Below are 15,575 nucleotides of genomic sequence, written 5' to 3'. Positions count from 1 at the left end.
ATAACAATGGTGACATCACAGTGAACCCCATGGAAATACAAATGATTCTCGGAGACTACTATGAACATCTCTATGCACACAAGCTAGAAAATCTAAAGGAAAGAGATAAATTCCTGGAAATACACAGAAGGAACTAGGTTGATGGATGGGAAAATTCTATTGAGGTTTTTCAAAGAGCCACGTGGGTTAAGGGGTTGTAGTGTCAGACATGAGGAATTTATTGATTTCAAATGTATGTTTGTGAGAACACTTAGAGTGCAGAGTATCCCTAGCCCCTGTGAGTCCTACTTTATAAGAGCCATTCCCTCTTCTTTCTTGCTAATAGAATTCCAATTTTGTTTGTGTAGCAATATAATAATTCCAGGCTTTTGTCCCACTCAGATCACTGCTCTCTGAGTGTGAGATTCTTGGAGGTGAAGCCGCTCTCCTTTTCCTGCAAGTGCAAGCCCCATAGCATGGATGCGGGCCCAGCTTCCTGACTTCGTTGAGCTCTTGAGCCAGTTCTGGAACCACTCACCTCCAGACTTCTTGTTATGTGAGGTAATCAAATGCTTTCCTTTATTTTAGCTTCTATCAGTTGGGCTTTCTGATATTTGCAGCTAAGTGCATCCTAAAACAAACTGTATGTGGGAAATCTTAATTTCATTGCTGAAGAAGTTTATGTGCGCTCTGTCTGGCCTTTTGAATGCATCATGATTCTTTTCATTTAAGTTCACCTTCTTACTTGTCTGTGAATTGGTGTAGGCAGTGGAAAACATTTGATGAGCAGTTTTGACTCCCCTATTCACCTGGCACTGGGTAGAGTGAAAGATGCTATCATCGTATCATAGTCTTTTTATCAAATACCATAATCATATCAAGAACTTCCAGAATGCATTGAGGACCTGGAATGAAATAATTTGGATAAGAATAAACTAAATTTTTATTTTCTATTTATTTTTTATCTTTTTTATTATTTATTTATTGAGATGGAGTTTGGCTCTTGTTGCTCAGGCTGGAGTGCAGTGGTGCGATCTTGGCTCCCTGCAACCTCTGCCTCCTGGGTTCAAGCGATTCTCCTGCCTCAACCTCCTGAGTAGCTGGGATTACAGGCACCCACCATTACACCCAGCTAATTTTTTGTATTTTTAGGAAAGATGGGGTTTCCCCATGTTGGCCAGGCTAGTCTCGAACTCCTGACCTCAGGTGATCCACCCTCCTCGGCCTCCCAAAGTGCTAGGATTACAGGTGTGAGCCATCACGCCTGACTAAATTTTGGTTTTTAAAATCTCAGTTGAAGGTGAATTTATTCTGGATATCCTCTACTATTTATTTATCTATTTTTTACTTTAGAGGATGTGTGATTCTTTTTTCCCCTACTATTTTTAAATATTTTAAGTAAAACTAATTGTTAAAATACACCCTACTCCAGAGACACAATTTCCAATCAATTGGAAATTGAGGTGTAGGGAGAATGCAGTCAATACCAGTTTGCCTTTGAGGCAGTAAGCCTGTTCATTTAAATCTATGTGGACCAAATCCCTCTCTTGAAGAAACCTGATTAGATAGATGAGCAATTGTGTTTGTCTGACAGCCATCTTTTGCAGTTGACTTAATGTGCCACCCAGCAGGTGAGGTTTGTGGAAGAAGACTAGATCTGAAAACAGTGGGAACTGGAATGATCTTTGTATAATGACACTGTACTTATTGCTAGTGTGTTCTCTATGCCTATATAAATGGTAATATTTTAAAAAATCCATGGCTTGAATGACACTCAGCGTTATGTCTTGGCTTAGTTGTGTCACCCCATGCCACACGTTCAGTGAAAATCCCCTGTAGGTTATATATGACAGTTATCAAGTAGTGACTCGGTCTTCCCCTCTCCCGGCAAGTTACCATAATTACATTCACCTTAACGAAAACTGTTTCTCCATCAATCCAAAAGTATTCCTTAAGCCACAGGTTACAACATCATCCTTGAAAAATGTAGTCACATTTTCTGCATCTTGCATATTAAAAGAAGCCTGAAATTTGAAGGCAGTGTTTACCTCAAAGTTGTTCCACCCTGTACCATTCAACAATCAGGTATGAAAAGAGTACAGTTTTGCAGGTGTGCTTATATTTGATGGTTCGTAAAGTTGATCATTAGATCTTTCTTTTTAAGTTGTGATTGGATCACCTACCAATATTAGGCATGAAATGGCTTCATGATAAAAGCTATCTGGCTGGGCACAGTGGCTCACCTCTGTAACATCAGCACTTTGGGAGGCTGAGGTGGGCAGATCATGTGAGGTCAGGAGTTGAAGACCAGCCTGACCAACATGGCAAAACCCCGTCTCTACTAAAAATACAAAAATTAACAGGGCATGGTGATAGGTGCCTGTAATCCCAACTATCCGGGAGGCTGAGTCAGGAGGCAGGAGAATCACCTGAACCCAGGAGGTGAGATTGCAGTGAGCCGAGATCATGCCATTGCACTCCAGCCTGGGTGACAGATCGAGACTTCGTTTCAAAAAAAAAAAAAAAAAAAAAAGCTATCTACCAGCTACTGCTTTTACCAAGGACCCCTCATCAGAGGTCCAATGCCAAGGATTTCAGCTCAGATCGTAAGCAGGAAATTACTCTTTCCATCAAAAAAGGTGTTAAAATTTTTCCTGTTCTGTAAGAAAGAATGCTGCTGGTAACTAGGAGGATGCAGGCTGCGCTGCACGCTCAGTCAATGAACGTGGGTTTAGACAGATGACTAGATAGCTCTGGCACCGTAGGGCTGTTCTTTAGACCTAGTAAGGCAGGTGCCAGCATTTTGCAAAGCACATGGGAGAAAATCAAAACTTATTGAAGAGAAGAAATCCTTTCTTGGTATCTGATTGATATAGGCTAAGTACTTAATGACATTGATTTGAACAAATGCATTAGCAAAGACTAGGGAATTTCTATAGTTAGAAATGAAGAGGCCAAAAGTAGATATCCCAGTGTAAGTCAGTGTGAAGTGCAAGAAGCAGTTTAGTACCCACAGAAGAGCATCTATACAGAACTAACACTAAGGGTCATCAACTATTCCTTGTGAGAATGAATAGGAAACTGTCATCAGAGCCCACCATATGTGCTTCATGTTCCGTGTATATACATTGTAGGTGAATTGTAATTATCATTAAAGGATGTGGTTTTACTTTGTAGTAAGATGAATGGAATCGTGACTATGTAGTGTATGTTCCATCATCTTATCATTCTCACATAGTACTAAGTGAAAAGGCTATAGTTTAGAGAATTATCTGTATTGCAGGTGATTTACTGGGGAATGACATATTAAATTTTAACAGAAGTCTTAAGACTTATTTTAAGTCCTATTGTATTTGCCTATGCTACATTTCTAGTTGCCTGCTACTATGCAATGGCATATAACAGCTGAGGGAAGTCCATTCAGCTGGCCTTGAGAAATGGGTAAGATTTGGATGGGCAGTGATGGAGAATGGGCAATTCAGCACTTGTGGGGGTGCACAGTGCAGGAGTCTCCATTATTCAGGGCAAAGCACTGAGCAAGGACATGGTAAGGGAAAAGGTGTATGGAGATGTATGTTATATGTTACACATATAACAGTAGCATTCCCTGCTACTACGCAATGGCATATAACAGCACTATTTTATTTATGCAATTAAACTTCTCCCTACTCAGTGTTACTATCCATTGATTAATGTAGCATTTATTTTTACTGCTAATTCATTTAACAAACATTTTTTGAGGTCCAATTATGAGTCTGAAATTTGGTTGTGGCTGTACATCCAAAGGATTCTATGGTCCAGTGTGGAGATAAAAATTCACAAATAATTATGCTTCAGAGTCATATATGCTGATTAACATATGAGCAGGGGCAGAGACACTTCTAAGAGGAAATGATAGTTAAACTTTACTGTGAGTGATGATGAGTTTTAAGGGGGACAAGACAGAGAAGGGGCATAAAGGAAGATGGAACAATAGTGGAGACACAAAAGGGGAGTTAGAAGTTGCTTATTCTGGCTGAGATGTTGGTTGCCTGTGGAGGAGGTGACACTGGAAAAAGGAAGCTTACCCCAGGCTCCTAAAATGTCAATCAACTTGTAGATGAGGCTGTGAGATTTGGGCTTTCTGTTGCAGGTGGAGAGTCCCTGAAGGCATTTGTACAGGGAAGAGATATATTTTGATTTGTGTTTTAGAAAGCTGTCTCTGAGGGTAGGATGAAGAATCAGACTTCTAGCAAGCAGATAGGATGAGAACTTAAATTAAGATGATGGAAATAAGGCTGTCCTAGTTGCATTGTTAGAATATTAGGCTGCAAATAATAAGTACTAAGCATTGGTCCTCCACTGGAACAAAGACTTTTTTAAATATGAGGACTGTATTTTATTCATCTTTGTGTGACCAATAATGGGCGATCCATGGCATGATGAAAAGAGTACAGCAGTTTTGAATCAGACAGGCTCAGGTTCAAATGCCACCTCTACAACTTAGTAGAGTATATTGTCTTAGCTAAGTCATTTTGCCTTCTCATCTATAAAGTGAGGATAATAATACTTTTGCAGAGTAAGGACATTATGTAAAATATAATATGCCCATATGTCATTCTTATTATGGCCATAACTATGGTACACTCCACAAGTAAAGGAAAATATCAGGTTGGTACAAAATTAATTACTGTTTTTGCCATTAAAACTAATATTAGAGAATTTATAGGAAAGCCATTTCCCTTTGATATACTTTGCTATTCACTAGAGCGCTCTTGTGTCCAATTTTCTATACAGAAAATGCCTTTTCTCTCCATCTCCACCTGTCCAAAACCTTCCTATCCCTCGTGTTCTTTTTTCCCCACAGATTCATCTTTTAATTACCTATTTCTTAAAAAGCTGTCAGATTTCCATTTCCTTGGGAGATATTTTCACCGGTTTGTTTTTTGATTCCACGGGTTAAGCTTCTTAAGAATTTCATACATATTAGAGAGATTGCCTTCATTGCTTTCTTGTCTTTTCAAAAGGACACAGGCAGACTTACTAGACTAAAGCCAATGTCTTTAAAGGCATGCAACAAGAATATCCCCACAATGATTGTGAAGAAGCCACTCAAAGTACCAATAGCATCATCAACAGGCATAACTTGCCACTCCTTAGAAAGGATAGCTGAACAAGTTCAAACCGATGTTGTAAAGATTGCATAATACATTGGAGTCACAATGGAAGTGTTGAATACATCCAGGGCCCTATTTAGGTGATTAAGCTGTGTGCTCACACAGACGATGATGCTCAGCAGCAGAACCCAGGCCAGGGGATGCCGCAGCACAGGCTTTCCAGCAAAAAGCTCCTTGCCTATCCCTCATTTTCAAATGCAAATGTCGCCTCCACCTTAGTGGCTTTAGAGCTTTCTTTTTTTTTTTTTTTTTTTAATTATTATACTTTAAGTTCTAGGGTACATGTGCATAACGTGCAGGTTTGTTACATATGTATACTTGTGCCATGTTGCTGTGCTGCACCCATCAACTCGTCAGCACCCAACTACCCTTAAGCCTCCGTGACTCTCAGAGCTCTTATGGTGCTTCTCACTTCCTACCTAATACCAGAAAGATATTTAAGAACCTAACTTGTATACCTCTGTAACTTTAAGAGGCTTTTCCAACTCTTTCCTTTTCATCTTCACTTGGCACCAAAAGTGGTATCATTCACATGGTAGACATTATGTCAATGTTACATGAATGCAAAGATAATCATTTCTGCGAAGAGAGAGGAAAAAGCTGCAGGAGGGGAGTCCATTCAGCTGGACTTGAGAAATGGGTAAGATTTGGATGGGCAGTGATGGAGAGGGGGCAGTTCAGCACTTGTGGGGGTGCACAGTGCAGGAGTCTCCATTATTCAGGGCAAAGCACTAAGCAAGGATATGGTGAGGGAAAAGGTGTATGATGAGGGAAAAGGGGTCCTGTGGAGAAAACTGGGAGGAAAACACTTTTGGTCAGTTGGGAAAAATGAGAGTCAAACATGAGGGTCTGGAATAAAGTTTGTAATCTATAGTCAAGTTCAAATCTTGGAGGCATGTGCAGGATAGACTGTGTGGAAGGAGAAAAGATTGGAGACCTATCTTGGTATATTATGTTTTTACGAAGTAACGTGGGCTGAACCACATTGGTGTGATAAAAATTAAAATGATAGGAAATGGGCTAGTGCTCGTGTGACATTTAATAGGAGTTGGTAGGTGATTGCTTGGGGGAAGAGAAAAGGCTGGAGAAGTTGAAGTGAGGATGATCGTGCCATTAGGAGAAATAGGAAATTTTCTGGAAGACATTTGTTCTGTGGAAGGTGATTTCTGTCTCCAATAGGTTGATTTTGAAGTCATCGTGGTAGAAATCAAAAAGGTAATGGGATATTGGGAGAGAAATCAGTGCTCAGGTGAAAGTTTTGAAAATCTTTTGTATTGACCTTATGGTTGAATGGCAGATAGTCTCAATTCAGACACCTGACTCTCATGGTGGGTGTGCCTGCGAGTGGATTGCCAGTCGGTGGAATAAAGTGGGAGAAGCTTAAACCATTTGTGATTATTCTTGGATCTTGTTCAAGCCTTTCTGTATTTCTTTAGCACCTATATGCTGAGGGTGCTAAACCTGGACTTACACATCTTTATAAAGTCCACATGAAAAAAAAAATCAGGAAAAAAGTTTCTTTCAACTTGGATGGAACTAACAGGGCTACCGAGAGTCAGAAATTATCCTCAATTCCCTTAAGCCTTAGCTTCCAGAACTTACGTCTTCCACATTTGAGGAAGATGTATTACTTTTGGGGTATTAGTATTAAACATTTATAATATAACTCTCAATTTAAAAACAAATTCCCTTTCTCACTTTGGTTTTCTCCAGGAAAATACTCCTTAGGCATATTCATGGGTGAAGTTCTCTTGATAAGCTGTTAGCTTAACCAGAAATTTGCCTGAGCAGTCCCCAACTCTAATATTGAATAGTTAGTCCCCGCTGACTCTTATCAATTATGCCTTTAATGCATAAAACTGTTTTTGGTGGTTTTGTTTTAACTTTGTATTCATAAATGAAATAGCACTCAAAATAAAGTCTAATAATAAAGAATGTGAATTGGGAACTAATGCTTGACTTTTGAGCAAGTATTCTTTTTATTAACGATTGAGAGAATGCTTAGTGATTTTAGTTTACCAACATTGAGGACAGTCATTAAAAGAAAAAAATGAAATACTGAGTTCATATTGTCCCAATTATGTTACTATGTCATTTTTTTCTGTTTTTGTTTTTTTGATGCATTCAAAAATTTTATTTTTCTCTAAGAAATGCCCTAATCAAATCTTTTTCTAGGACAAAAATAATTTTTAGATACTACCAAACACAAGTAGAATTTACATTTATTTTATTTTGTTGTAGAAAGGTTTTTATTTGCTTATTTATTTTCTTCAAAGAATTTTAGGCTACTAGGTCAAATTTAAAGACTTCTTTTCTTTTCTCTCTTCTCTCTCTCTCCCTCCTTTCTTTTTCTTTATTTTTTCTGAAGACTTGGGAGTGTCTGGACTATCTATGTGAGAAGTAGGACCAGATGCTTTTGGAGTTGCTCATATGCTCTGAGGGGAAGAGGGAAAGTTCTTCATTTGAATAATTTGGTCCTTGCTCCTTTAATCAATTCAACGTGTAATTGTAGGCTCACTTGAGAACAGTAGATTATTTATTTTGACAAAACAGTGGTCTGTAGGAAGCATACAGTACTTCCTCTGCCTTTTTAACACTTTAGGTCAAGAGATCTACAGTTTGGTAAGGTCCTTGACCTGGGAGTTAGTGACCTGGGGTCAGTTCTGACCTAGACACATCTGAAGACCCCAAGGAGAAGATTCTCTTTCTCTGCTTCTGTTCCCTCTTCTGTAAGTTGAAGTGGTGGGATTCAATGATCTATGATCCTTTTTGTTTTTACTTTTAAAGATTCTTTGAAGGTATGGTTTCCAGGATAGCTGGAACTTTTCAACATGATCCTCTTCCTTCCTCCCTCCCTCTTTCCCTCCCTTCCTTCCTTCCCCTTCCTTCTTTCTTTTCTTTTCTCTTTTCTTTTCCTTTCCTTTTCTATTCTTTTCTTTTTGATTAAAGCAACAGCTCAGAGCTCATTCTGAGGAAAGAGGAAAGACCCTGGCTAGATATTCCCAGGGAAAGCAAGTTTCAAAGTGTACTCAGAAATCTGTATAGACAAAGCAGCTTGACCCATGTCATTGTAAACCTTGCTAAAATGTATTACGAGAGGAAAATGATCAGCCAGGAAGATCCTTCTAGATTTACTTCTTAGTGCTTACATTAAAATGTGCATTTTAAACTTGATATTAACATTTAGAATCTAGATTCGTACCTGATAGAATATTGCCACAATTAGCTAGTTATTTCCATATTAGAGAGATGGAAAATTTCTTCTCTTAGGGTTTGCTGTTTTTACAGATGCAGCTACTGGAAATTTGAAATGGGTCAAACTGCTTTTAACCTGGCTACCATTGCTCAATTTTATCAATTCTTCATTTTGTATTAGCAGAAAATCTGTTTCATGACCTCAATATATAAAAGAACACAAAGCAGCCTGAAGCAGATAAATATTGAACTAGTCAAACACACATGCTGCTGAGAATTAGAATAACTTGTATTTTTGCTCTGGGACTAGGCCGGGAGAATATTGAGGCTATTCATACCTAACTCACCTTTCTCGATCTATTTCACCTGCTTCCATTTTTTTTTTTGTTTGTTTAGTAAACATCTGCTTTCTATTAGATTGTTTTATCCCCTTAACCTTCATAAATGACAATTAAGTCCATCTAGTCTGTCAATAGCATGTCATTTATTTGTTGCTACAGCTGAGCCTGACCTTCATTGATTTTATTGGAGTAATTTGCTGGAAATGATTTTTTAATGTTAGATTTATTGCCCAGGCACTTCATTGTCAGATAATTGAAGTAAATTGTATTTTTTTTCAAACCAAATGCAAGAAGTGCAGGAAAGAAATATACGTTATTTTGAATAATTGTTTCCTATTGGAAATATTATTATTGGGGTAGAGAGACATTAAATGTGATGTCATACACTTTTCAAGTTTGCAAACATAGATTGTTTTTGAGTCATGTACATTTCTCTCCCTTTTTGGCTTTTCCTTAAGGATAGCTGAGGTAGAAATAAGAGTTGGTAATGAATTACAATCAAAAATGATGTTGCAAATTAGATTTGATATATACATAAATCTATCAAGTAGCTACAACACCACCTCTTACATAAAGTGCCTTGCTATTTTGATTTAACTGCAGGTTAAATTATAAATATGCTGATGTTGCATAGTTAATCTTAGCTTTTACAAGGTATCATCTTATTCCCTCAGTATCAGTGTTAACAAGGCTTTTTTATGTTGTGCGTTTGGTTCTCCAAAAATTTTGATTGTCTGCCCAGATGATAATTGTATTTCAGTCCCTAAATGAGACTGTATTGGTATTTGTTTATTCTAGTGGTGTTGTACTATGTTTATACAGTAAAGGAGATACTGAGCGATGTATTTTACATTTGGAAAAGTGTTGTGAATATATGACTTTTTCCTTGCTGTGCTGTTGTGTCCCGGTGTTAGTAGGGACATGTCAGGAAAGGTTTGACAGCAAAGCTGCTGCTCTTGTTATTCAGAAAATGGACTTGGTTTGACATAAAGGAGATCAACCTTTGAACTCCACTTTAGATACTAGCAAATGAAACATGCTACTATTCACACTCTAAATGATGATGCATTTTTGAGTAAGAAGTTTTCCAACATATTGAAACTAGTTAAGGAAAAGTGGATAGAACTTGAGTCATATTGTTTAAATGAACTTGTTGGTTTTTCTTTTTTTCTCCCGTGTGAGCAGAATCAAAGAAAGTCATCGTGTAATCAAAAGCAGAAAGAACACTGGATCAAAATTCTCTAGAAATCTGTTCTAATGGCTGCAATTTCTCCATGTATTCATAATTGTTTTGAAGCCCCAAAAAAGTAAAAACTATAATTTTTAAGGGTTTAAAAAAACATTTTATATAGTTAAAAGATTTTTGGAAATAATAGCCCTGTTGTCAGTTTATAAGCTAAACTATAACAATATGAATGGACATTGGTGATGCAGTGGTTCTCACTCATGTTGCCAATAACTTCCTCTCCCGCTGTATTCTTTAACGTGAACTTCATATCAGTTTTAATGAAGAACAGATAGATTATCACATTCCCAGGTTTTTTAAAATTCAAACTTGCTGCATCTGGAAAGGCAGTTATACATAGGCTTAGGAATGATTGTTCCAAATAATATTCCTGGAATAAAGTTCAGTAAAAGTAGAATCTGCTTACAAATTAGGAGTCTGATGTAGTAATTTCAGAGTAAAGACAGTAAGCAGCCAACAGTGTCCTTCTCAATAGAGTGGACCCTGAGATTCAATTTGAACAGAAATTGTGGGGAGAAAGGGCTGCAAAGACTTGAGGGAAAAACTTCTTGCTTTTAAATTGTCACGTCTCTTTTCTGTCTCTGTTCCTGTCACTATTATTGATATAAAGAAGCCATCAACACATTTTTATGGGGTGATTAAGAAAGGCTGACCTTTCTTTTGCAGGTACAAATAGGTAGTTCTTCAGAGGCTGTTACTGAATGACAAGATAATTCTATCCATTTAATATTGAAGTGATGTTGATAGTATCATTCTTCTGGAGTTGGAAACAGGACAGTGTAGAGGCTTTTTCTGCTCCAGCCTGTTCTGCCCTGGGTGATGGATTTTTCCACTGACTAATCGCTGTCACATTAACCCGCACTATTTCATCCTTCAGAGCTGTCAAGATAATGACGATAATCCAAGTGGCTCATTGTAGGTAAAGGAAATTATATGAGCAAAGTAATATCATAAAACAGTGTTTAAATATTTTAATTTCATTTGTCAGGGCTGCCCCAACACTTCATTACACATATAACCATCTCTCATCAGTGGAATTAGTGCATTATTCATTACTGTTAATTATTTTCACATAATGGCTGCCCTGATATATTTAACCTCCACATTATATCTCAGATAATGGGTCTGTAAAATTGAATTGTGTGAAGAGTGGAGTTCTAAAGCTCATTTGCAGAACATCAAAGAACAAAGAAGTGGAAAAGAATTTTAAATGGGACGTTTTGCCCAGCTGGGGCCAAACATTTGTTTCTGTCTGATTTGCATACAGAAAATAGGTGGTGTAGAAGTAGCTTAACACTATATAGGCTGTCTGCTCCTATTACGCAACCAATTAGGATTTGTTAATATCACACATGTCAGAAGCAACTCGAGAATTATAATATGGAAAATGAAATAGTTCAGAGGATACATAATATATACAAAATGTAATTTCCTTTTTGAGACAATTGTAATGGGCAAAAAAGAAGAGAGAAAGAGAGAGAAGGAAAGGATACTATCAAATTTTAGATTAATTATTTATTTTTATGAATGACTTTAATAATAGACACTAAGTTTTGAAAAGTAGTAAAACCTAAGAATAACCGTAAAAGTCCATTTAGCTTTTAGTCACTCATTCTTATCATGGCTAGTACAAAATTTGCTGCTCATATTTATGATGATACTTTCTCAGTAACTTAAAGCCTTTCAACATTCATGCAAACAAAGCATCACTTAAGAATTACCAGCATCCTGTGCATACAGGCCAGGTTTTTGCAATTTAATTCTTCATGATTTTGGATTGCTATTCTTTTATAGAGCATTTGACAAGCTTAATGATCCGGTTAGCAATGTCTAAATATATCTGTATCCAGGTGTATTTTCCTTACAGTTTTAAGTGTAATTAAGTGAACCAAAACCAACTGAAATTGGTAGAATCTGAGTCAGAATCTCCTGAGGGTGAGACTTAGACATGCATATATTTTGAAAGCGCTGCAAGAAATTCTGAGGGACTTCCTACGTGCAGACTTTTGGTTTTAGAGGTTAGGGGAGTGTGAAGCTCATCGCAGGCTCGGAGCCTCCCTTTATTGTTTTTGAATGACTCCCTAATTTTTGTATTTTTAATAATCTTTTCCTTTAAATTTTTTAAAAAAATTATTTAATGTTTGTGGGTACATAGTACATGTATATATTTATGAGGTACATGAGATATTTTGATACAGTCATGCAATGTATAATAATCACATCAGGGAGAATGGGATATCCATTCCCTCAAGCATGTACCCTCTGGGTTACAAACAACTTTTGTGTTTTTAAAACATGCTTTAAAATTAGTTTTTAAAATAATAAATTTTATTATGCATATTTGAGGTTTATAACACGATACTATTGGATACATATAGGTAGTAAAATGTTCACTATAATGAAACAAAATAACATACTTCTCATCTCATACAGTTTTTTTGGCAAGAGCAGCTAAAATCTACTTATTTAACAAAAATTATTAATCCAATCCAATTTTATTTGATTATTCATAACTATAGTCTTCATGTTGTGTGTTAGATGGCTAGACTTGTTCATCCTACATATCTGCTACTTCATATACTTTGACTTACATCACCATCTCTGCTCCCCAACCTCCTAGCCCTGATTACCACCATTTTATTTTCTACCTTTATACATTTGACCTTTTTGTTTATTTGTTTGTTTCCACTGCTAAGTGAGATCATGCAATACTTTTGTTTCTTGCTTGGCTTATTTCACTTAGCATAATGTCTTACAGGTTCATCTGTGTTGTGGCAAATGGCAGGATCTTATTCTTTTAAAAGCTGACAGACTCTTAGTTTGTTTTCACATCTTGGCTATTGTGAATAATGCTGAAGTAAACAGGGCAGTGCAGCTGTCTTTACAAGGGAGTGATTTCATCTCCTTTGGATGTATACCTAGAAGAGGGATTGCTGGATCATATAGTAATTCTATTTAAAATTTCTTTAGGAACCTCCATACTGTTTACTATAATGGCAGCACCAATCTGCATTCCCAACAACAGTGTGCTAGGGTCCCGTTTTCTCCACACCCTTGCGGACATTTATCTCTTGTCTTTTTGATAATAGCTATCCTAATGGGTGTGAGGTGATATCTCACTGTGATTTTAACTTTCAGTTCTCTTAGTGATTAGTGATGTTGAACACCTTTTCATATACCTATCGGCTACTTTTATGTGTTCTTTATAGAAATGCCCATTCAGGTCCTTTGGCTATTTTTTTTTTTCTATTTTTCTTTTAATTTTTTTTTATATTTCCATTGGTTATTGGGAAACAGGTGGTGTTTCGTTACATGAGTAAGTTCTTTAGTGGTGATTTGTGAGATTTGGGTGCACCCGTCACCTGAGCAGTATACACTGTATTCAATTTGTAGTCTTTTATCCCTTACCCCCTTCCCACCCTTTCCCCCTGAGTCACCAAAGTCCATTGTGTCATTCTTATGCCTTTGCATCCTCATAGTTTAGCTCCCACTTATGAGTGAGAACATATGATGTTTGGTTTTCCATTCCTGAGTTACTTCACTTAGAGTAATAGTCTCCAATCTCATCCAGGTTGCTGTGAATGCCATTAATACATTCCTTTTTGTGGCTGAGTAGTATTGCATTTTATATGTATGTATACATACACACACACACATACACCACAGTTTCTTTATCCACTCATTGATTTGTGGGCATTTGGTTCCACATTTTTGCAATTGTGAATTGTGATGCTATAAACATGCATGTGCAAGTATCTTTTATGCATAATGACTTATTTTACTCTGGGTAGATACCCAGTAGTGGCATTGCTGTATCAAATGGTAGTTCCACTTTTAGTTCTTTAAGGAATCCCACACTGTTTTCCATAGTGGATGTACTGGTTTACATTCCCACCAGCAGTGTAAAAGTGTTCCCTGTTCATGACACTCATGCCAACATCTATTTATTTTTATTTATTTTTTATTATGGTCATTCTAGTAGGAGTAAGGTAGTATTGCATTGTGGTTGTGATTTGTGTTTCCCTAATCATTAGTGATGTTGAACATTTTTTCATATGTTTGTTAGCCATTTGTATATCTTTTTTTGAGACTTGTCTATTCATGTTCTTAGCCCACTTTTAATGGGATTGTTTGTTTTTCTCTTGCTAATTTGTTTGAGTTAGTTATAGATTCTGGATGTTAGTCATTTGTCAGATGTAAAGATTGTGAAGATTTCCTCCCATTCTGTGGGTTGTCTGTTTACTTTGCTGACTGTTCCCTTTGCTGTGCAAAAGCTCTTTAGTTTAATTAAGTCCCAGCTCTTTGTCTTCGTTTTATTTTATTTGCTTTTGGGTTCTTGATCATGAAATCCTTGCCTAAGCCAATGCCCAGAAAGGTTTTTTGAATGTTATCTTTTAGAATTTTTTTTTTTTTTTTTTGACATGGAGTTTTGCTCTGTTGCCCAGGCTGGAGTGCAGTCATGTGATCTTGGCTCACTGCAACCTCCACCTCTCATGCTCAAGCAATTCTTGTGCCTCAGCCTCCCAAGTAGCTGAGATTACAGGCTCAAGCCACCATGCTGGGCTAATTTTTGTATTTTTAGTACAGACGGGTTTCACCATGTTGGTCAGGCTGATCTGGAACTCCTGACCTCAAGTGATCCACCTGCCTCGGCCTCCCAAAGTTCTGGGATTACAGACGTGAGCCACTGTGCCCGGCCATCTTCTATAATTTTTATAGTTCTAGGTCTTAGATTTAAGTCTTTGATGAATCTTGAGTTGATTTTTGTATAAGGTGAGAGACAAGGATCCAATTTCATTCTCCTACATGTGGCTTTCCAATTATCCCAGCACCATTTGTTTAATAGGGTGTCCTTTCCCCACTTTATGTTTTTGTTTGCTTTGTCAAAGACCAGTTGGCTGTAAGTATTTGGGTTTATTTCTGCGTTTTCTATACTGTTCCATTGGTCTATGTGCCTATTTTTATAGCAGTTCTATGCTGTTTTGGTGACTATCGCCTTATAGTGTAGTTTGAAATCAGGTAATGTGATGCCTCCAGATTTGTTCTTTTTGCTTAGTCTTGCTTTGGCTATGTGGGCTCTTTTTTGGTTCCATATGAATTTTAGGATTTTTTTTTCTAGTTCTGTGATGACTGATGATGATATTTTTATGAGAATTGTGTTGAATTTATACATTGCTTTTGGTAGTTCGGTCATGTTCACAATATTGTTTCTACCCATCCATGAGCATCGGATGTGTTTCCATTTGTTTGTGTCATCTATGGTTTCTTTCAAAAGTGTTTTGAGTTTTCCTTGCAGAGGTATTTCACCTCCTTGGTTAGGTATATTCATAAGTATTTTATTTCATTTTTTGTAAATATTGTAAAACTATTGGGTTGAGTTCTTGATTTGATTCTCAGCTTGGTCGCTGTTGGTGTATAGCAGACCTACTGCTTTGTATACATATCCAAAAATTTAGCTGAATTATTTTATCAATTCTAGGAGTTTTTTGGAGGACTTTTTAGGGCTTACTGGGTATACAATTATATCATCAGCAAACAGCAACAGTTTGACTTCCTTTTCACTGATTTGGATGCCCTTTATTTCTTTCTCTTGTCTTATTGCTCTGGTTAGGACTTCCAGTACTATGTCGAAGAGAAGTGGTGAGAGTGGGCATGCTT

At 37.0% G+C, this 15,575-nt stretch overlaps 1 pseudogene; it reads right to left on the bottom strand.

Moving 5' to 3' along the window:
* Nucleotides 1–4,849: 4,849 nt before the first annotated feature.
* Nucleotides 4,850–12,981, bottom strand: LOC102144997 (magnesium transporter NIPA2-like; annotated as a pseudogene).
* Nucleotides 12,982–15,575: the final 2,594 nt, after the last annotated feature.

Source organism: Macaca fascicularis, chromosome 17, assembly GCF_037993035.2.
Source record: "Macaca fascicularis isolate 582-1 chromosome 17, T2T-MFA8v1.1".
NCBI classification, from domain to species: domain Eukaryota; kingdom Metazoa; phylum Chordata; class Mammalia; order Primates; family Cercopithecidae; genus Macaca; species Macaca fascicularis.
Note: the sequence above shows the minus strand (reverse complement) of the source record. Positions and strands in the feature narration are given on the sequence as shown.